Source organism: Lissotriton helveticus, chromosome 1_2 (assembly GCF_964261635.1).
Source record: "Lissotriton helveticus chromosome 1_2, aLisHel1.1, whole genome shotgun sequence".
Taxonomy (NCBI): Eukaryota; Metazoa; Chordata; class Amphibia; order Caudata; family Salamandridae; genus Lissotriton; species Lissotriton helveticus.
Genome location: NC_136058.1, coordinates 57,828,136 through 57,852,861, shown reverse-complemented (window position 1 = coordinate 57,852,861; position 24,726 = coordinate 57,828,136).

Genomic DNA, 24,726 nt, shown 5'->3' with positions numbered 1-24,726 from the left:
CTTCGCCAATCACCTATAAATTCACCATTGTCTCTGTTTGCAGTACTATAATCATTCCAGTTACTCGTCATGTACTTATGGAATTGCCTAGCCTCTAACAGAAGAACAGCTACAATATTCTGTGTACTATCCATGCAGACCTCTAACCAGCTACTTACTATTGATACACTCCTATAATTACACAGTTAGTACCCATGCAGCCTAGGAATCCCTGTGTCAGTCCCATGCACTTCTCCAATCACCCATCCAGCACTATCTACTTATCCTATCACTCCGCCAATACCTAAGCACTTATAAATTCAATATTGTCTCTGTTTGCAGCACTGTAATCATTGCAGTTACTAATCATGTACTTATGCAATGGCCTAGGCACTAACAGAAAAACAGCTACAATACTCTGTGCACTATCCATGCAGACCTCTAACCAGCTACATACTACTAATTCACTTCTCTAATTACCCAAGTACTACCCATGCAGTCTAGGAATCACCTGTCAGTCCCATGCATGTCTCCAATCAGCCATCCAGCACTATCTACTTATCCTATCACTTCGCCAATACTTAAGTACTTATAAATTCACCATGCACTCTGTTTGCAGGACTAGAATCATTCCAGTTACTAGTCATGTGCTTATGGAATGGCCTAGACACTAACACAAGTACATCTACAATATTCTGTACACTATCTATGCAGACCTCTAACCAGATACATACTATTGATGCACTGCTCTAATTACCCAGATAGTGCTCACGCAGTCTAAGAATCCTCCTGTCAGCCCCATGCATTTCTCCAATTACACATTCGCAACTATCTACTTATTTATTCACTCCACCAATACCTATCCACATATAAATTCACCATGGCCTTAGTGCTAACACAAGCACAGCTACAATACTCTGTGCACTATCCATGCAGACCTCTAACCAGCTACCTACTACTGATTTACTTCTCTAATTACCCAGGTACTACCCATGCAGTCTAGGAATCCCCGTGTCAGTCCCATACATTTCTCCAATCACCCATCCAGCATTATCTACTTATCCTATCACTCTGCCAATACCTATGCACTTATAAATTCACCTTTGACTCTGTTTGCAGCACAGTAATCATTCCAGTTAATAGTCATGTATTTATGCAATGGCATAGGCACTAACATAAGTACAGCTACAATATTCGGTGCACAATCCATGCAGCTCTCTAACAAAGTTCATGCTACTAATTCACTACTCTAATTACCCAGGTACTATCCATGCAGTCTAGGAATCACCCTGTCAGTCCCATGCATTTCTCCAATCACCCATCCAGCAATATCTACTTATCCTATCACTCCACCAATAGGTAATCGCTTAAAGCACCTCTAAATTCACCATTGTCTCTGTTTGCAGCACTATAATCATTCCAGTTATTAGTCATGTACTTATGGAATTGCCTAGGCTCTAACAGAAGAACACCTACAATATTCTCTGCACTATCCATGCAGACCTCTAACCAGCTACATACTATTGATACACTCCTCTAATTACCCAGTTATTACCCATCCATTCTAGGACTCCTGCTGCCAGCCCCATGCACTTCTCCAATCACCCATCCAGCACTATCTACTTATCCTATCACTCCTCCAATACCTAAGCACCCATACATTCACCATTGTCTCTGTTTGCAGCACTGTAATCATTCCAGTTACTATACATGTACTTATGCAATGGCCTAGGCACTAACAGAAATACAGCTACAATATTCTGTGCACTATCCATGCAGACCTCTAACCAGGTACATACTACTAATTCACTTCTCTAATTACCCAAGTACTACCCATGCAGTCTAGGAATCCCACTGTCAGTCCCATGCATGTTTCCAATCAGCCATCCAGCACTATCTTCTTATCCTATGACTCCGCCAATACCTAAGCACTTATAAATTCACCATGCACTCTGTTTGCAGGACCAGAATCATTCCAGTTACTAGTCATGTGCTTATGGAATGGCCTAGCCACTAACACAAATACATCAATAATATTCTTTACACTATCTATGCAGACCTCTAACCAGATACAATCTATTGATGCACTGCTCTAATTACCCAGGTAGTACTCACTGTAGTGAATTAGCCACTTTACTGGTCTGATGATCTGTGATGACCCTCGATCACCACCATTGTGTACTGACTTTAGTGTGCTATGTTACCTTAGCCTTAATGTAGGATGGTCTTGCATATGCCTATTTCTCTTCTGTTCTATACTGTTGCTGTTTTTCAGCAGAATAATGTTTGCCAAAGAATAGAAGGTATGGGACTGAGGGATTAAGTGCATAGTGTTATTCGAGGTAGGTGAATTATGACTTTAGCCTATTGGCTTTGATGTGGTCTAATATCATTCTGCTTTCCAAGTAGTAGAGGCCAATGCTTGAGCAACTCATATTCTAAACTGCAGCCATTTTCTGAGCCTCTTTAAGTGAGAGTATATATTTTTAATTTCCATGTGTTGTTCACCAGCAGTGAACCAGAGCGACCGGTTCTTATCGGAAAAAATGTGCTCTCTCGATCTTTGAGTCATAGCAAAACACTTGGCCAGCTGCTTGTTGTGCTCTTGGTACGAGGTAGTACATGAATCCAATGAGAACTGTAGGCGGAGTTAGCTAGAAACTTCGATGGAGAGCTGCATTCTATATTAGAGAAAGGGGGTCCGAGAGATGCTGAGATGCTGGTCTGGTGGTTTGGTGGTCTGGTGATACATCACGGTGCAGACGTGCAGACGTGTTTGTGGAACAGAGAGTCCTGACCCAACCAGAGAGGGAAAGAGAGCCGGAACTTTCTTCAGATAACAAGATGCTTAAGATCATGGTGAGGTGTTCCATTTATACCTAACTTTAACTATGCTTTTATTTTCAGGTTCTATGTATATGTATGTGTTGGTGATTGCTATAAATGTTTACTGTGATATTTAGTTATTTCTTCTTCCTTGTCATCCTATTATCATGTAATAAAGAAACCCTAGAGCATATCATTTGTTTGTAATCCTTGTGAGGGAAGGTCGAGACCCTTTTTTACCAAGTACTTACAGAGGGATGGGCGAATCCCCTCTAATGGGTAATTGTTGATACGGAAGGGAAATTGCCTCCCAGCAGGGATGTCTAAATTCTAATTATTCCATCCAATACATTGCTAGGAGGAGCATGCATTGTGTACACTTTCGGATGGGGAGGTGTTGTGATTTGCTGTATACCCTCTCGGATGGGGAGGTGTTGTGACTTGTTATTTGCGAGCTCCTCGGCAATGGTCTTATATGTTGTCAGTGTTTATTCCTATCTTGGGTAAGTATTGTGAAATGTGGTGTCTTTCTGGATCCTGAGAAAGGATGTGGTAAGTAATGGCCTGGTGACTGACAGAAGCACCAAAACGTACAGAGAAGTAGGTCATTACAATTTGGCGTAGTCAGTTGCAGGATATGAACGTTGATTTAAAAGGGGGAAAAATATTGGTTTTTTTTAGAAATTGAAAGCAGACTCTCAGATATCATTTGATTTATTTGCATGGGGTTAGCCCATATGGTGTTCTGGCTCATGAGTAAGCTGATTGTGTTGGGGTGAATGAGAATTGAGTGTGAAGTGTATTTTGTATAAAGAGGGTTGTAAATAGCGGTTTATGTTAGGCAGAAAAGGGCTGGATCCCTTTAGTGTTCAGTAAAAGAAGCATTTAAATTGTGCTCAGCTGCAACGTGAATGTAACATCTCAGAATATAACCCTGAAAGGTGGGATGATGTTTCAGACAGAGATAGTGGGGTTATTTTTAATGTGTTGTTTAATATGCATCCACAATTGTGTGAGGATATACCTTTGCAAACAGGATTAAATGGTTATGATTCAGAGGTCAAAAATGTTACAGAAAATCTAGTCAGGTTGCCAATTGCACAGGCTGTTTTAATTAATACTTCCGAAGAGGGTTGTCAGTCAGAAAAGAATGTGCAAAAAGATAAGCAGACCCATTTTTTAGAATTAACGATCACCGGTTGTGGAGATAAATCAGACCTAACAGTGCACAATACATTTTGCTTTAAAAGACAAATGCAACCATATGATTTTGAAAGTGTACAACAGCAGATAGTGTATGACTGGTCAATTCAAAGGTTTAAAAATGTATTTTGTGATTTTACCCAAAGCAATGTGCCTCTTTTAGCAGGGAAGAAAGAAGTCAAATGCCCATGACTCTGTGCTTTTGCACACTAAAAGATACTGGACAGAACAGCGTGAAAGAAAATGTGATTGGCTTATGGGAGATCGCACTAGTGGTAAAGTGGCCCATATAGACAGGAAGGTAGTCTGCACAGAAACAGATTTGGTAACTTCAATCACAAGAATAAAATGTTTTCGTAAATGTGAGAATTCCTAGGCCACAATAGTAAATGTACAGGAATTTATATAGCGCAAATCACCGAGCGGTTTCTAAGCGCTTGCTTAGGGAACCCGTCCTGGTATTCCCCTGTGAGATAACCCCGGCAGGGTATCCGCAAGGTGAAAGCCAGGCATCCCGCCGCAAGGGGCCGTTGTGGAGATTAAGCAAGCTATTGCCCAGAGTCGCAGAGTGTGAACCCATGAATCGAGTAGGCACCGGAGCGAGAATTGTCGAGTCCATGGACATTTTAGGACTCAAGACCCCGCCGAGCCGGGAATTGAACCCTGGTCCCGGGCTGACCTCTGCTTCCAGGTCTGCCTCCTCTAACCAGTGAGCCACACTTCTCCACAGTATACTGATGCTGCCCCAGATATTGTTACAGAGGGACCATGAGATTTTGTATGTGACTTTTTAATGTTGCCAATGTTTTGTCTTTTAGTTACCAATAGTCCTATAGACAAATGATAGTTTAAAAAGAAAATATATATATATATGAAGGTGAATGCATTCAAAGGTGTGCTGTTCAATGTGGTTTTAGTTTAGTGTATTCCATTTAAGAACGGAAAATTTCACAGCTTTTGGGTTGTGAACGGCTGGGAACAGCCATGCTTTGGCCTTGAGGAGATAAAATGCATTCCACAGAGCCTCCTCTTCCCCGGAGCTATTTGTAAGGGAGGGGGCGACCGCAGGAGCAGTCTCCTCTCTGCTTGTTTATAGTTGACAACCAACCAGTTTTGTCCGCGGAACTCTTTTGTGAAGGAGGGGCCATCCCCAGCCCTTCACCACAGCAGAATGAGCTAGCTTTCTTGACTAGAAATATGGGAGGCTTGCAGAAGAGCAGGCTTCCTCTTCCCCTCAGATAGGAGCAGACGAAAATTGGCAGGCACTTCGCCCTTGGAGTGAGATAAGCACAGTAGGCCCAGCCAGCTTCCTTGATTAGAAGTATGGGAGGCTTGCACATGTGCAGGCTTCCTCTTCATCCGCCCCCCCTTTCTCCGAGGAGGCTGGAGCAGTGTAAACAAAAAATAATTGGCAGGCGCTTTGCCCCTGGAATGAGATCAGCATTGGCAATTAATCAATTTTGGTCCGCGAAGCCTATTGTAAGGGAGGGGTCAGCTAGCTAGGAGTGAGAAGAGAGTGCAGTAGACTTCCCCAGCCCCTCTGACTGTGAAAGAAAAAATTAGATTTTGCCCAAATAAACTTAGAGGATATAGTGCAGGTAGTAGTCTTGAACTATTCCCCAGATCTAGAGAGTTTTGCAGACAGAAATGACTTTTACACATATAAAAAAAAATGTGTGCTTTTGAATTGGAGTTTTTTGCAAGACAAGTGATACTTGTTTATCGTTTCAGATTGCGGCGCCGGGGTGCGAGTGACGCCCTCCCTGTATGCATGGGCCCCTTACCCTTCCCCCCTTGTGTGTGAGGGCCCCCCCCCACAAACCCTCCTCCTCCCAAGCCTGGAGCCAGACCGGACGGTGGAAGGTGATGTCCTGTGGCTGATGGCAGACAGTAGCTGATGATCTATGGAGAACCAGATCTGATGGGGTTCTTCCTTGTGGAGGGGATACTGATGGAGATGGATGTCGAAGAGCTGTCATCTACACAGATGAACTGCTTCTTTCTAAGCGAAGAAGGGATCAGCAGAGTGTGCTACAATTGGAACTGTCCCCTTCAAGTGAGACTGACATTGAAAGCATGAGGGCTGTGTGTCTTTCGCACAGGAGAACTGCTTGTGTTAAAGGTGAAGATGCAGGGAACTGTGAACTGTTCCTTCAACATGGAGTTTCACCCTGACAAGTGACAGCTGTGTTTTTTTTCCTTTTTTCACAGAAAAGAACAGTTTTTTCCCATAGAGACACTTTGTTGCAATTGGAGTAGATATTTTCTGAGCTACAGTTGGCTGCCTTGGCAGTAGAATTCTCAGTTTAGTCATTAGAGGTTCAAATGATACAAGCATCCACATGTTTCTGAATTATATTTTAGATACTTCACCTGTGTTATTGTTTTAGGTAATGCAGTCTTTACCTGCTTTATAGTGATCGTACGTGATGAAGTTTAAAAAAGAACAAAAAGAGAAAACCAGTGAATTATGATCTGCTTGTTTTTGAATAGTCACTTCAACACGAGAGTTATTGATTCAAAATATGCTTTTTAACAGTTATGTTTTTGATTCTGAAATGCAGTGTTTCACTTGTAGGTAATCTTTCAAATATGGCCTACAGTCTTGAATCTTTCACTCTGAAAATGTAGTTTTTATGGTTTTGCCTTTAAATGAGACATGCAATGTTTCAATGACAATCAGATCTTCAGTTAGATTTTATTCAGATGCTGGTTATTCTGCATTGATGCCACTTTAACAGTTAACAGATACAGTGCCTCAATGTTAGTTTTGTTTTTCAGTCATAATATTCTGTTGCTAGTTACTTTGCAATAATGCCAATTTTGCAGTTAAAAGATGCAGTACTTCATTTATAGCTGTGCCTTTAGTTCAGTGATGTTATTTTTGATAGATGTGAATGGTGATGTTCAAGGGTCATGGGGTGCAATGTACTGAATTAGCCACTTTACTGGTCTGATGATCTGTGATGACCCTCGATCACCACCATTGTGTACTGACTTTAGTGTGCTATGTTACCTTAGCCTTAATGTAGGATGGTCTTGCATATGCCTATTTCTCTTCTGTTCTATACTGTTGCTGTTTTTCAGTAGAATAATGTTTGCCAAAGAATAGAAGGTATGGGACTGAGGGATTAAGTGCATAGTGTTATTTGAGGTAGGTGAATTATGACTTTAGCCTATTGGCTTTGATGTGGTCTAATATCATTCTGCTTTCCAAGTAGTAGAGGCCAATGCTTGAGCAACACCATATTCTAAACTGCAGACATCTTCTGAGGCTCTTTAAGTGAGAGGTTATATTTTTAATTTCCATGTGTTGTTCACCAGCAGTGAACCAGAGCGACCGGTTCTTATCGGAAAAAATGTGCTCTCTCGATCTTGGAGTCATAGCAAAACACTTGGCCAGCTGCTTGTTGTGCTCTTGGTACGAGGTGGTACAGGAATCCAATGAGAACTGTAGGTGGGGTTAGCTAGAAACTTCGATGGATAGCTGCATTCTATATTAGAGAAAGGGGGTCCGAGAGATGCTGAGATGCTGGTCTGGTGGTTTGGCGGTCTGGTGATACATCGCGGTGCAGACGTCCAGTCGTGTTTGTGGAACAGAGAGTCCTGACCCAACCAGAGAGGGAAAGAGAGCCGGACCCTTCTTCAGATAACAAGATGCTTAAGTTCATGGTGAGGTGTTCCATGTATATCTAACTTTATCTAACTATGCTTTTATTTTCAGGTTCTATGTATATGTATGTGTTGGTGATTGCTATAAATGTTTACTGTGATATTTAGTTATTTCTTCTTCCTTGTCATCCTATTATCATGTAATAAAGAAACCCTAGAGCATATCATTTGTTTGTATTCCTTGTGAGGGAAGGTCGAGGCCCTTTTTTACCAAGTACTTACAGAGGGATGGGCGATTCCCCTCTAATGGGTAATTGTTGATACAGAAGGGAAATTGCCTCCCAGCAGGGATGTCTAAATTCTAATTATTCTATCCAATACATTGCTAGGAGGAGCATGCATTGTGTACCCTCTCGGATGGGGAGGTGTTGTTTTTTGCTGTTTACCCTCTCGAATGGGGAGGTGTTGTGACTTGTTATTTGCGAGCTCCTCGGCAATGGTCTTATATGTTGTCAGTGTTTATTCCTTTCTTGGGTAAGTATTGTGAAATGTGGTGTCTTTCTGGATCCTGAGAAAGGATGTGGTAAGTAATGGCCTGGTGACTGACAGAAGCACCAAAACATACAGAGAAGTAGGTCATCACACTCACGCAGTCTAAGAATCCTCCTATCAGCCCCATGCACTTCTCCAATCACCCATCCAGCACTATCTACTTATCCTATCACTCCGCCAATCAGTGCTTAATTTGAGCAGGAGCTTTCGGGTGCTCAGCACCTGCACTTATTTCACAGGGCCGGGTCTACAATTTCTGACCCTGCAGGTGGTGGTCTCAATATTAATTGTTCAAATTTAAAAAAAAAAAGAATAACATTCATTGCATGATTTCTGCTGGTAAATGTTCATAGATAGGCCAGCATGCGCCTGTCCAGGCAGGCATGATTGTGTATCACCAAGTTAGTGATGATGTAATATCGCCGATCACAAATCCAAGAAGTAATCGCAAACTATGTCTTGCATTCTATTCCCAGAGTCTGCTGCACCATGCCACTGCCTGAGCCTAAGCCTCCAATTGGATAATTGTAGCTGGGAGCTGGCTCAAGACTGAGTTGAGGCAAGGAAGCTTCAAGAGCGTATTTGCAACTTGGGAGTGAGGGCTCTTGAGGAAGAATAAACGAAAGTAAATATGGACTTTCCACTTGCTGTGTAGCCAGAGTATCATATCCTGCAACCCTGCATTGCTGCTATCCTCAACGTGCTCGATGCGGCTGTGGCCCAACACAACTTTTGTGCACTATGGCGTCAGCTGTAGAATCTGTGCGCTGCACCCCAGCATGGTAATTGCTGAGCGTGCATGAGTCCAGTAGGCACCACAGCCATACTTACCAGCATGAGCAGCATTACGGCTGGGGACAATGCCTGTGCTGTAGCAGGCAGGGTCGCAGCAAGCTGAGCAGTGGATGCCAATGCCGAACGCCATCCCTGGACCTACTAATTACAGGCAGCACTAGTAGTGACATCACCTGCTGTGCTCTGTCAGATACCTGTTCTGCAAATAACCCAGTTATACTGCACTGATTAATATGTGCTAAAAAAGAATTTTCATTTGGTGTACATTTTGTTTTTGCACTCGGTGTAGGCAAGAAAGTAAAACACATGCCATCTTCCTCTTCTTTAGGAAAGACAACAGGAAAATGCAGAGTTCAAAATAGCAGGGACATATACAGGCTGATGACAGGGCTCACAGGCTGCAACAATGTTATAGATGAGAGAGAGAGCAGGAGTAAAGAGGAGAAAGAAACAACAGGAGAGGTGAGAGCTAAGACAGCGCTAAGTAGAAGAAAAGGAGAGCAAATCAGATACAAAGAGAAAGCAGCCATGATGTGAAGAAGAAAGCCTGAAGAAGAGAGAAGACAGAATGAAAGGATGTAGAGGACAGGACAGAGGAAAGAAAGCAGACAAATGATAAAACAGAGACACAGCTAATCACTGCTAGAAGAGAGATCGTAAAGAGCCAAGATCGAGGGGAGAGAGAGCAATGCGTGGATAAAAATGAAGAGGAAAAAGGGCAGGGGTAGAATGAATAGATGGCAAATCAGAAATGCAGGGAATAAGGTAACACACCAGGTGTGACAAAGATGATAGAAAACAATTGGAGAGGTGAGAAGATAGACTCTTAGAGCAAAGACGTAGGGGACAGACAACAGATCTAGGTTATAAGATAGAGAGTGAGGCGGAGAGAGTGTTAAAAGTCGGGCTCACTGAAGGAAAAAGTGAGCTGTGGCCTCCTCGGCAAAATTTTCAGCACCTGCACTTCTTTTTTTTACAAATTAAGCACTGCCGCCAATACCTAAGCACTCATAAATTCACCATTGTCTCTGTTTGCAGCACTGTAATCATTCCAGTTACTATTCATGTACTTATGCAATGGCCTAGGCATTAACAGAAATACAGCTACAATATTCTGTGCACTATCCATGCAGACCTCTACCCAGGTACATACTACTAATTCACTTCTCTAATTAACCAATTACTACCCATGCAGTCTAGGAATCCCACTGTCGGTCCCATGCATGTCTCCAATCAGCCATCCAGCACTATCTTCTTATACTATGACTCCGCCAATACCTAAGCACTTATAAATTCACCATGCACTCTGTTTGCAGCACAGTAATCATTCATTCCAGTTACTAGTCATGTATTTAGGCAATGGCATAAGCACTTAAAGCACCTATAAATTCACCCTTTTTTCTGTTTGCAGTACCATAATCATTCCAGTTACTAGTCATGTACGTATGGAATTGCCTAGGCTCTAACAGAAGAACAGCTACAATTACAATATTTTGTGCACTATCCATGCAGACCTCTAACCAGCTACATACTATTGATACACTCCTCTAATTACATAGTTAGTACCCATGCAGTCTAGGATTCCTCCTGTCAACCCCATGCACTTCTTCAATCACCCATCCAGCACTATCTACTTATCCTATCACTCCGCCAATACCTAAGCACCCATAAATTCACCATTGTCTCTGTTTGCAGCACTGTAATCATTCCAGTTACTATTCATGTACTTATGCAATGGCCTAGGCACTAACAGAAATACAGCTACAATATTATGTGCACTATCCATGCAGACCTCTACCCAGGTACATATACTAATTCACTTCTCTAATTACCATAGTACTACCCATGCAGTCTAGGAATCCCACTGTCAGTCCCTTGCATCTCTCCAATCACCTATCCAGCACTATCTACTTATCCTATCACTCCGCCGATACCTAAGCACTTATAAATTCACCATGCACTCTGTTTGCAGAACTGGAATCATTCCAGTTACTAGTCATGTACTTATGGAATGGCCTAGACACTAACACAAGTACAGCTACAATATTCTGTGTACTATCTATGCAGACCACTGACCAGCTACATACTATTGATTCACTGATCTAATTACCCAGGTAGTACTCATGCAGGCCTAGGAATCCTCCTGTCAGTCCCTTGCATTTCTCCAATTACCCATCCACAACTATCTACTTATTCAATCACTCCACCAATACCTAACCTCTTATAAATTCACCATGGCATTGGTGCTAACACAAGCACAGCTACACTCCTCTGTGCACTATCCATGCAGACCTTTAACCAGCTACATACTACTGATTCACTCCTCCAAATACTCTAGTAGAACATATGCAGTCTAGCAACCCCCCAGTCAGTCCCCATGCACTTTTCAAAACAGTCATCTAGCACTATCTACTTATCCAATCACCAATAACCAAGCACTTACGAATTTACCATGCACTCTCTTTACAGCACTGTAATCATCCAGATACTAGTCACATACTTATGCAATGGTGTAGACACTAACAAGCACTGCTACAATTCTCTGTGCACTATCCATGCAAGCCTCTAACCAGCTACATACTACTGATTCACTCCTCTAAATACCCTGGTAGTACCCACACAGTCTAGCAATTCTCCTGTCAGTCGTCATGCACTTCTCCAATCACCCATCTAGCAGTATGTACTTATCCAATCACTCCAGCAATATCCAAGCTCTTACAAATACACCATGCACTCACTTTATAGCACTGTAATTATCCAGTTAATAATCACGTACTTATGCAATGGTGCAGACACTAACAAGCACTGCTACAATTCTCTCTGTACTATCCATACAGACCTCTAACGAGCTACACACTACTGATTTACTCCTCTAATTACCCATGTACTACCTATGCTGTCTAGCAAACACACTGTCACTCCCCAATGCACTTATCCAATCACCCATCTAGCACGATGTACGTATCCAATCACTCTGCCAATACCCAAGCACGTATAAATATACACCATGCACTCTCTTTACATCACTCCAATCATCCGGTCACTGCTCACGTACTCATACAACGGCCCAGGCACTAACACAAGCACTGCTACAATCCTCTGTGACTATCCATGCATACCTCTAAGCAGCTACATGTTACTGATTCACTCCTCCAAATACCCTGGTAGTACCCACGCAGTCTAGCAATCACTCTGTCACTCCTTGTGTACACCTCAAATCATCCAAATTATTTTCCATGAACTCATTCACTCATGTTCTACTACTGAAACATTCATAAAACAGCCATGCAGTAGCCTTGCAGTTCAATAATTATCCACACAGTCTCCATACTTTCATACAATATCTCAGATCATTTTTCTTTTTGTAACCAGTAGAGGTGGTTCCGTAAACAATTCTGAATTTTGTTTTGTATTTTTTTAAACGTTTGTAATTTTTTTGTGTGTTTTTGATTTTTTAAATAACAGCAAAACTGAGGAACAAGATAAAACCTTTAATAAATCAAAAGCACATAAAAAAAAATAGCATTTATGTGCTTTCAATGCATCAGTATTAACATCAAGGAATGTTCGGCAATGCAGAGTTGAACATTGCACTTCTTGCAACATATAGTTTCAATCAAGAGTTCAGGCACGATGTGGGGCCTTGGAGGAGCTGCAAGTTGCTGACCAGATGTTGAAGCAGCATTACGGTCTCTCTCTGCTGCAGCATTCAACTCCCTCAGTCGCTCTTCCCTTGCAAGATGGACTAGATGTATTATTTCCAGGTGCATCTTCAGACTAGAAGTACCACATGAGTACTTCTTCTCAGACCTTCTTGAAAGCACCCTGGAGCATATGATGCAGGGCACTTTTCTTGCATTGACTTTTTTGTGACCCTCTGGTACTGTAAAGAAGGCCCATACAATACTCTCATTTTTCTTCTGTTTGTTCTGCTGAAGTTGTTCCTCCTCCTCCACAGCAAATGGGCCCACTGTAGCCAGATTAGATGCCATTCTTGCTATTAAAAAATCAAATACACACCCAAAAAATTGCATAACACAGAGAAGCAAGGAATAGGTCTTCTCTCAATGGATGATACAAACAAAGGGAAGGTCCTAGGGATGGATACATCCTCTGCTAGAATAAAAATGACTTGCTGTATGTGCGCCCCCACATGCTTGGGCATCTTGGTGATTGATTTAAACCATAGCAGCCCTGCCGCGGGGGGCAGCAACATCCTGGAGAAAGAAGAAGGAAGCTGCGGGTCGGAACAAATCCAGCCCGGGAATGCGGCACAGCAAGATGGCATAACGCGAACGTGGAAGCTGCTCATGGGCCCACTTAGGGTGTTTTAAAAATTGTAAATATGGACAGTGACTGAGGACCTACTAAAGGTTTAATTACACTCCGTTTTAGGACTACAACTTCCATAACGCAAGACGCGCTTGAATAGCGCGGCCCACTGAGAGTGGTGGCTTACCAGGTTAACTACTGATCTGTTAAACGGAGCCTCTTGAGACTGCCATTTGATCACAGACCTTTGAGAAAGAAGCGAGTGCTTCACAACGCATCAGGTCTCAATAAAGTAACTTGGGAGCAGCTTTGCATCTTCGTGTCCTTTTTAACTACGGCTGGATGGTGTTTCTTCTGGAAGTGAGCCGAAAGGTGGAAGCTTGCGGGCAACAGACCGTGATCCCGTTTTAATTTTACAATTTGCATGTTTTTTTATGGATTGTTCCTAGAAATTCTGAGGATTCAGTGGGCTACAGTATAAGCTTAAAGGGATCCTTGGGGAGGTTTAAAGTTATTAGCGGCCACATGCATCATTGTAGGATTTTGCGATTCCTAAATTGCAAAAATTAACGAATCGCAATTTAGGAATTGCAAAATCCTATGCATCAAGAAATCTTAAAAGTTTTTAGGATTTCTTAATTTTCTGTATTTGTGATTCCTTAATTGCGAATTGCAATTAAGGAATGGCATTACATTGATTCCTATGGGCCTAGAGGCCCATAGGAATCAATGGAAAGGCTGTAGCTTTTTGCGATTTTTATTTTGCGAATCACAATTTGTTGATGCATTTTAAGGGTGCTGTTGGGGGTCCGAAGGACCCCCCCCCTGCACCCTTGAAATGTTTTTTTAAGTGCAAGTTTCACACACACATGTCCAAAGGACATGTGTGTGTGTAACATGACACTTTCAAAAATGCTTTTTTGAGCTTTTTTGAAAGATTTCGCAAATTAACACGAGAGTCAACCTCGTGTTAATTTGCTCCTCCTATTTGCAAATTCGCATTTTTTTAAACATTCATGCCTTGCATTTAAGGAATCGCACAAATGCGATTCCTTAAATGCAATCGCATTTTTAGGAATTGCAAAAAAATGCGGTTATGAAAAATTGTTTCATGCATACCAAAAAGTGATTTTGGAATCACAAACGGACGAATTTTCCGATTCGCACCGTTTGCGACTCCAAAATCGTTTGATGCATGTGGCCCTAAGTCCTTTGTCTCTCAACTCTCAATGAATTGCGAATGCAATTAAAAAAAATAGGAGAAACACTTTCTGGTACAAATGCCACACCCTGAGACCCAAACTCCTGAACCAGGAAGTGCTTCTCAGTGGCTGCCAGTGAAGGAGAGAGACAGAGAGAAGGTGTTGCAGGCTGCCTCTGTTTCCAGAAACACCGTTGCCTTTAAGAAATCAGACCCTCCCTCCACCACCCCAACCAACATGGCAAGCCAGGAAGGAGAAAATGAGGCAGGGGAGTGGAAAAAAATATTAAAATTTACTGAAAAGGAGAGCGAAAAACTGGATGAATGTGGCTTCCTCCATGACATGCTGTTTGGTAAGGCCTCCGTGACTGTCCATGAGGCCTAAAAAAAGGAATGACATGCAGGCTAAAAGCAATTCTGTTGGGGTCCTTCAGCACTCTGTAGGGAAAATATGTAAAAGGTAGGAGGACCTCGGTCGAGGACCAAGAAAAAGGTTGCCACATGCCTGGCAGAGAGCCGAGTGACAAGGGGGTGGACCCTCCATAGTACTCCCATATACAGCTATAGAATCACTGGTGAAAGTCACCCTTGATCCCAAGGCAGTTGTTGGATTTCGACAATTGGGCACCTTAACTCCAGGATCCAATCCAAGTTTAAGTACAGTATGTACATTGTACTGTTTAAATAAAATTGTATATCCACAGACACATATTAAGGTAACACTTTCTGAAGCCTTACCTGTGAATCATGGGGCATGTAGTACATGAAACATAGTGCAGTTTTTCAAGTTTTTTGTTACTAAACCACAAAGGTATGTTAGGTGGCTCACAAACAGACAAAATAAATATTTTGTTTTTTTCTGCACCACAAGTGTGTCTGCACAGCAATCAGAAGGTATGGAGGTAGGTGAGGCAACTCACAAGAATGAGGAAGAAGGCAAATTCACACCCATAGTGTAGACTTTACATTGCAGAGCCACACCACCAGTGCAGTTATTTCACCACCACGTGCGTCACAGGAGGAGGATGAGGGCCACCCACTACTACGTCCTGCAATTACTCCCATAGTGACACCATGCCAGCCTTGTCTGTTGGGATAGGGTCGACTGAGAAGTGGGGCACAACCTGTGCCACAAACACTTCTGCCAATCCAATAATCATCACAGGATACACAAGTATTTAGAGGGCTGGAAAAGTCCATGATATGCATTTAATGCCTGCTACATAAACAAATGAAGATCATGAATTGGAGGTTGCAGAACATGCATGACAGTATGACATTGGGATTAAAAAATGTTGCCAAACAAATGGCAGACAACTGAACGCAAATGGACCACAAGATGGACAGCATGACAGCTGCTCTTGGGATGTTTCTGACTCCAACTTGCAGACACTGACTCTGGTCAAGCAAGGAGGGATAGACACAGTGCAGTAAGGCTGGACACTCAAAGCAGGTCTATTGGGTGACTGGCACATGCTACAGCAAACCTGTGCAGAAGGACTCTAAATCTACAGGTTGAAATAGGCCACTTAAATGGTGATGTATCAAGGGGCCTGCTACAAATCACAGCTACTGTTGAGGCTATGCAGACTGACCGCATTGAAGGTGTCACAGGCAGAGAAGGTCCAGATAGCGAGGACCGAATGTCTGACAAAATATCGACATTCACAATATCGACGTACAAAAATATCGGAGCAAAAATATCGAAATCAAATATATCGGCTTCCTGTACTTAACTAGATATATACACAAATATCGATTTTTTAATATCGATATACAAAAACATCGTTTACTTTTATATCGACTACATTAACATCGGAAAACAAAAATATCGCTATCTACAAAAAATAATGACATTAACTATAATATCGACATCAAAAATATCGTGCACTTCAATATCGGATTATCAGCTATATCGACTTTTTATATGCATCTGTTTGCATAATTAATTAACGTTTTATATGTTTTCACATCTAAATAAACGCACAATACTTAAATTAATACTATAGACACACTATTAATTTGTCAAAAATATCCTATTGGTATAATTATATCACCTACACATATAAAAGTATTCTATACTACTTTGTATAATTTTATTATTTTTTTGGGTTTTTCACTTCTATTACAAAGTAATCACAACTGAAATTCAAATATACTAACTAACCAATCACAAACCTAATTTTTTAAATGAACCAATAGCAAACTAATTACTACTGACACTCCCCTATATAAACAATTAAAATCTAAGCACAAACTACTTGCCAAAAGTCACTGAAGGAGATTTATCTCTATCCGAATTGCTGCACAACAACTAGAAGAACCAGACTATCAACCTACTATCACATCTTCTAAGTAAGTAAATAAAATAGAAACGGCATTATTTGCTACTACTACTTACTTACCTGCTAAATACCCAGTGCCCCTTTGCTATTCATACTACTTAACATGCTAAATAATTATATGAAACTATTTTTTTTAGATACAATGACTACTGAATATTCTACTCAAAATAACTGTGAACAAAGCATAGGAATACAGATTCTAATAACTATGTAAGTAATTTCACATTGTTTCATTATGTGCACATAAATCTAAACACACAGAAATAATGACTTTTGCCCCACATATTTCTTTTTTTCTGTAGATTCTACTACTGAAAACTGCACTACTAATGAACTAAGGACATCAGTACTATTTCTCCAATACATTTTACTAAGTAAGTATTATGCAACTGAAATAAATGTGGAAAAACAATACAAACATTTAGAACTGTTCTAATTATTTTCTATTATATATTGTTTATTTACAGAGCAAACACAACGAATAGATATACAGACATAATACAGAACTCCACATTCTGAATAATAAAGATACTAATCACAAAGTAAGTATATTAAAGAACATAATTACCAGATAATCTATTAAAAAACATACCAACATGGTGATTATTCTAACACATATGTTCCTTTTTTATTTAAGATAACACTACAAACTACTCTCCAGAAGCTGAAGAAACAACTATACTGGCAAAGACCAACCTAAAAAAATATGTAAGTATCTTCACAATGTGAATCATGAAGATACACTTTTGTAGTAGAAATGAGCTCTAACATTGCAAATGTACCGAAACATTAATTAATAATATACTACTTTCATGTTTTTCATAACAGCTACAACAACATCACAAACAATTATCCCCAACAAAAGAAGCAAGCAACTCCTAATTTTGCTGTAAATTCTAAAACACGTAAGTATAAACATTCCTACTTATCACTAACATAGATTATTTATCACATTTAATTTGACATTAACTATTATATATATATTTTATAGATATACAAAGTACAAAATGACCGAAGGAGCCGAATTTGTGACCAGCCAGAAAGGAAAACTATTACTATGCTACATGGGTTACACTTATACACAAGAAAAGCAATATGGCATGAAAGTTAATTGGAAATGTTGTAAATATTATTCTAACAAGTGCTATGGCAGAGCAACAACTAGAGAAGCTACAGTACTGTATACTAGGGAACACAATCATCCACCTAATGTTACTGAAATAGAAGTTATAACAGCTTTGGAAAATATAAAAGAAGCTAGTACAGGTTCCCAAAAGCAAACAAATTTCATTTTAAAAGAAGCCATTCCTAAAATCCCAAAAACTGCCACAACTCAAATGCCAAATATCCTCTCCTTAAAAAGAACTATAGCACGAACTAAAAAAGCTACTACTGCTACAACACCATCTCCCAGAACATATCAGGATATAAATTTAACTGCTAACCAAATAATAACTTTAAATAAACAACCATTTATAGTTTACGACAACGAAAACAATGACAAAAGGCTTATAATTTTTGGTACCAATATGAATTTAGTTAAACTGCAGCAAAGCCAACATTGGATGATGGATGGAACATTTAACATCTGTCCCAAACCATTTTTCCAATTATACACAATACATGGCCTCTACCACAACTGCAACATACCTTTGCTATATGCACTATTACCAAACAAAAATAATTCCACATATATGGAATTAATAAATATAATTAAACAAAAAACTAATGATTTTTCTCCTGAAAAAATCATTCTTGATTTTGAGCAAGCAATGCTCTCAACTATCCTAAAAATCCACCCCCACACCTGCATTCAAGGCTGCTATTATCATTTAAACCAGTGTTTATGGAGACACCTTCAAAAAACTACCCTAAGTGTCGAATATGCTACAAACTTATCTTTTGCTTTCCAAATTAAAAAACTCATTGCACTTGCTTATGTCCCTGAAACAGACGTAGCTGAACACTACAACATTCTTATAGACAGCCCCTTCTACAAACAAAATGAAGCTAAATTAAGTCCATTTCTCGACTACTTTGAAGACACCTGGGTAGGCAGACTCCACAGATCTGGCCACAGACGAAATCCCAAATTCCTCATACCCTGGTGGAACGTTTACAGAAGTACCCTTAACGGAGAATCAAAAACTAACAATGCAGTGGAAGGTTGGCACAATGCATTTGTACAATCAACTGGCAGAACCAAACAAACTCTAGAACATTTCATTAAATGCCTACAGAAAGAACAGAGCTACCAGGAATTTAGAATGGACCAATCTGTAACTGAACTTGTCCCTAAAACATCAAAGCAAAATAAACAAATGCACAAGTACCTGGAAGAACAAGTTAAACTTTACCCTAGTACAAAAGGCATAGAATACCTAAACATCATTGCCAAAACACTACTCTAATTAATTCCCAAAATGTTATAAAACACTAAAAGTATCACCTAAGTATGCAAAAATATGTAACGTGAGCTTCTAAAGTATTTAATGTATGCAATATATAGAGATATTATTATAATATATGCACACATTAAAACTAAATAATAAGTAAAAAACAATTCCATAATAAAAATAACATTACCCACCCACACAAAATAAGAAAGCAAGGACTTATCAATCATGTAGTCAATCCAATAACGTCCTTCTCCACCAAAGTAATCCAGGTAGTGCAAAATTAACCCCCAAAAAAATGTAAAAATACAACTGTTCCAAAAGAGATCCACGTTGTCCAGAGCCATCGAATAACCATAAAAAACCCGAAAAATTGGAAAAATAGAAAGAATCGCTCCAGCAAAACCGAAAAATGTAAAGAAGTGTTTGTAAAGCAGTGTTGAATTAAACAAACAAACACTTCCTTTGAAGAAAAACTGAACTTCCGATGTAGCGTACACCTATGACAAAAACATAGAAAACAGACATTCCCACCCACATTAATTAGCTAGTAATTAGGTACAAACATATTTAAATTGATGATTTCACTTGTAGATATACCGTAAAAGACTAAAATTCACTCTATATATAATGATTTAACTAACTAACACTACGTGTATATACCATAAGTAATTATCTGTTTTCGAAATCTAAAACATAACTCCCTCACATTCAACAACACAAAATATAAGGTCACTAATCTCAAAACATCATTAAAATACACATAAAACATATAAAATAAACCTTACCTGAAGCGACGTGAAGTGTCTCCCAACCGCGATCAGCCCTTCTTCCAAATAACCCAAAACGACCTAACCCGGTTACAAAATAAAGCACCCAAATGCAATAAAATAGTCCCAAGTATAAAATATAATATCTATACTTAACTAAATAGGCAAAAATAAACATTAAGTTTCTATTATTGTAAAGAAATATTTACTTTAATCCTACAATGATTTGATTAACAAATATATAAATGAATGTAATAAATACATATTAAAAAAAGAATAATATTTATGTTAACAATGTCTAGAAATATAAGTACATTGTCACAAATTATAATAATTGAAAAATGTGTAAAAAATGTGTGAATTATATAATAAATATTTGATGTATTGAAATGAAGTGGAAAAAATACTTTTGTTATTTCTACATTTCTTTCTGAAATTACAATATGTAAAAGAGATAATAAATAATTTTCTTTTTTTTACAAAAAGGATGAAAATAATAATGCTTCTGTATAGTTGCTTATCATTGTGTTTATAAAATATGTTTATAAAACCAAATGTAATAAAAATATTTTTGTTATGAAATAACATTTTATTTGTGAAACATAAATAAAAATAATGTTTCTACAATCATGTTGAACAATTTGTATCATTATCTTACTATAATGTAACAATCTTATTAGAAATTTTGCACTGTATATTAAATGTGAGTATATGTTGGACTCTAATAATTTAATTATTACTATACCAAATCCAGCGTACATTAAATTAAAACTGACCCTGAACCCAAACAATACCCCTTTACCCAAAAACTGAAAACTGACCCTGAACCCTAAAAATACCCCTTTACCCAAAAACCCCAAACTGACCCTGAACCCTAAAAATACCCCTTTACCCAAAAACAGAAAACTGACCCTGAACCCAAAAAATACCCCTTTACCCAAAAACCCAAAACTGACCCTGAACCCTAAAAATACCCATTTACCCAAAAACTGAAAACTGACCCTGAACCCAAAAAATACCCCTTTACCCAAAAACTGAAAACTGACCCTGAACCCTAAAAATACCCCTTTACCCAAAAACCCAAAACTGACCCTGAACCCTAAAAATACCCCTTTACCCAAAAACTGAAAACTGACCCTGAACCCAAAAAATACCCCTTTACCCAAAAACTGAAAACTGACCCTGAACCCTAAAAATACCCCTTTACCCAAAACACCCAAAACTGACCCTGAACCCTAAAAATACCCCTTTACCCAAAAACTGAAAACTGACCCTGAACCCCAAAAATACCCCTTTACCCAAAAACTGAAAACTGACCCTGAACCCTATATATACCCCTTTACCCGAAAACTGAGCCTGAACCCAAAAAATACCCCTTTACCCAAAAACCCAAAACTGACCCTAAACCCTAAAAATACCCCTTTACCCAAAAACTGAAAACTGACCCTGAACCCAAAAAATACCCCTTTACCCAAAAACTGAAAACTGACCCTGAACCCTAAAAATACCCCTTTACCCAAAAACCCAACACTGACCCTGAACCCTAAAAATACCCATTTACCCAAAAACTGAAAACTGACCCTGAACCCAAAAAATACCCCTTTACCCAAAAACCCAAAACTGACCCTGAACCCTAAAAATACCCATTTACCCAAAAACTGAAAACTGACCCTGAACCCAAAAAATACCCCTTTACCCAAAAACTGAAAACTGACCCTGAACCCTAAAAATACCCCTTTACCCAAAAACCCAAAACTGACCCTGAACCCTAAAAACACCCCTTTACCCAAAAACTGAAAACTGACCCTGAACCCAAAAAATACCCCTTTACCCAAAAACTGAAAACTGACCCTGAACCCTAAAAATACCCCTTTACCCAAAAACCCAAAACTGACCCTGAACCCTAAAAATACCCCTTTACCCAAAAACTGAAAACTGACCCTGAACCCCAAAAATACCCCTTTACCCAAAAACTGAAAACTGACCCTGAACCCTATATATACCCCTTTACCCAAAAACTGAAAACTGAGCCTGAACCCAAAAAATACCCCTTTACCCAAAAACCCAAAACTGACCCTGAACCCTAAAAATACCCCTTTACCCAAAAACTGAAAACTGACCCTGAACCCAAAAAATACCCCTTTACCCAAAAACTGAAAACTGACCCTGAACCCTAAAAATACCCCTTTACCCAAAAACCCAACACTGACCCTGAACCCTAAAAATACCCATTTACCCAAAAACTGAAAACTGACCCTGAACCCAAAAAATACCGCTTTACCCAAAAACTGAAAACTGACCCTGAACCCTAAAAATACCCCTTTACCCAAAAACCCAAAACTGACCCTGAACCCTAAAAATACCCCTTTACCCAAAAACTGAAAACTGACCCTGAACCCCAAAAATACCCCTTTACCCAAAAACTGAAAACTGACCCTGAACCCTATATATACCCCTTTACCCAAAAACTGAAAACTGACCCTGAACCCAAAAAATACCCCTTTACCCAAAAACTGAAAACTGACCTTGAACCCTAAAAATACCCCTTTACCCAAAAACCCAAAACTGACCCAGAACCCTAAAAATACCCCTTTACCCAAAAACTGAAAACTGACCCTGAACCCAAAAAATACCCCTTTACCCAAAAACTGAAAACTGACCCTGAACTCTAACAATACTCCTTTACCCAAAAATAATAATTATTATGTAATTACAAATTAATTATTAATTAACAATAACAATAAAGTAAATATATTAGCACATTAGCTGTAAATAAATACATTTAATTATTAATATTATTTTTTCCAAATTAATTTACAATAAGTAAAAAATATATATTTAAATAAATGAAGCTAATTAATATAATTAACTAATTAATTAACTACTTATTATTAATTAATTACCAATTAATTATTATTTAAAATTATGTACAGAATTATATTAATTAATTAACTAATTAATATTAATTAATTACCAATTAATTATTATTATTTAATTACCAATTATTTATTATTTAAAATTATGTCCAAAATTATAATTAGTAATTAAATAATTAATATTCATTAATTACCAATTAATTATTATATAAAATAATGTACAACATTATATTAATTAATTAACTAATTAATATTAATTATTTACCAATTAATTATTAATACATTTTTTTTACAAACATATATTAATTTATTAATTATTTTTAAATTACTTCCCACCCTTATCCCCTATAAACCCAATAACCCGCTCCTAAAACTTGATATCTTTTATTATTTATTAATATTAATAATTTAAATATTATTTTAAATTTAATCTTTTTTTTCATATTTTTTATTATTTTATGTATTTTTACATACATTTTAATACACTCCCCACCCTTATCCCCTATAAACCCAATTACCCGCTCCTAAAACTAGATATGTTTTAAAAAAAAAAAATTATTAAATATATTTTAATTTTTTAATATAGACCTTTTTATCAATTTTTTATGTACAATTATTATATTTTTTCCTATACTATTTATTTTTTCCATTACTACACGATATTTTGTATTGTCGATATTTTGTCATACGATTTTATTATTATCGATATTTATACTTACTTACCTATTACGATATTTTTGTATCCGATATTTTTGCTTCCCAATATTTTTTACCTTCGATATTTTAACTTCGATATTTTGTCTTTACGATATTTCATTTTCGATATTTTGTCTGAGTACCGCGAGGACCAATCAAGCATCAGCAGTTTGTTCACCACAGATGCCAGGACATTGAGAAGCAGCAGAAGCCAAGAACATGGTGTGACACAACATGGAAGTAGCCCGTCTACCTGTAAGGGCAAGATGCATTGAGCTGACCTTGATGATTTGCCTTTGATTCCTCAGTTCACTTGTATATGGTGACAAAACCAGCTGAGTGATATTTTCTTTTACAACTGTTTATTTTCTTTCCCTCTAGGCTACATACCTGACATTAAAGGATATGTTGTTAACATTCATCAACATGGTCTTGTGTTCCTTTAACATACACAATGCATTTCTATTGTCCACTTACAACACAAATTCATGCGTGGAAATGTGGTCCCTGCACCTTCGTCCCTCAACGGCTCTGCCCCCATCTATCGGCTGGTGGCACAGGATCTTCGGCCCCTGAATCCGATGATGACACCCCGATGTGTGGACCTCTCGTGGCAGCAATGTTGCGTAGGATAGCACACGCTGCTACTATCTTGCAAGCTATTTCGGGTGCATATCATAATGCAACCTCACTCTTGTGCATGCACCGTAAACAAGTTTTCAGGAGGCCTAATGTCTGTTCAATCACACTTCTGGTGCAACAATGGGCACTGGAATATTGGTGCTCTCTTCGGGAGGTGGGAGAAAGGTGTGGTGTGAGAATCCATGGACGTATGGCGTATGCACTCACATCTGCAAAACAGACAAAGTTGTAAGTCTACATGACAGAATGAACAGGTAACAACAAACAAATATCTGTTTGTAAATTGCAATTCTGTACTTAATAGGTATCCATCATCCCCTCTTTCCAGCCATTTGTATATTCCGCTGTTTCTCAACATGAAGGAGTCATGGGAGTTTCCTGTATATTGCGACACAATATCAGTTATGTTATTGTTGGCATTGCCTACCACCTGAATGTTGAGGGAATGTGTATTTTTCCTGTTTCTGAATATATGTTCCACATGGGACTGAGGGTCATAGAGGCACATAGGTGAACATGTGTAATAATGTTACATTGTAATCTGTATTTCCTGGGCAGTCC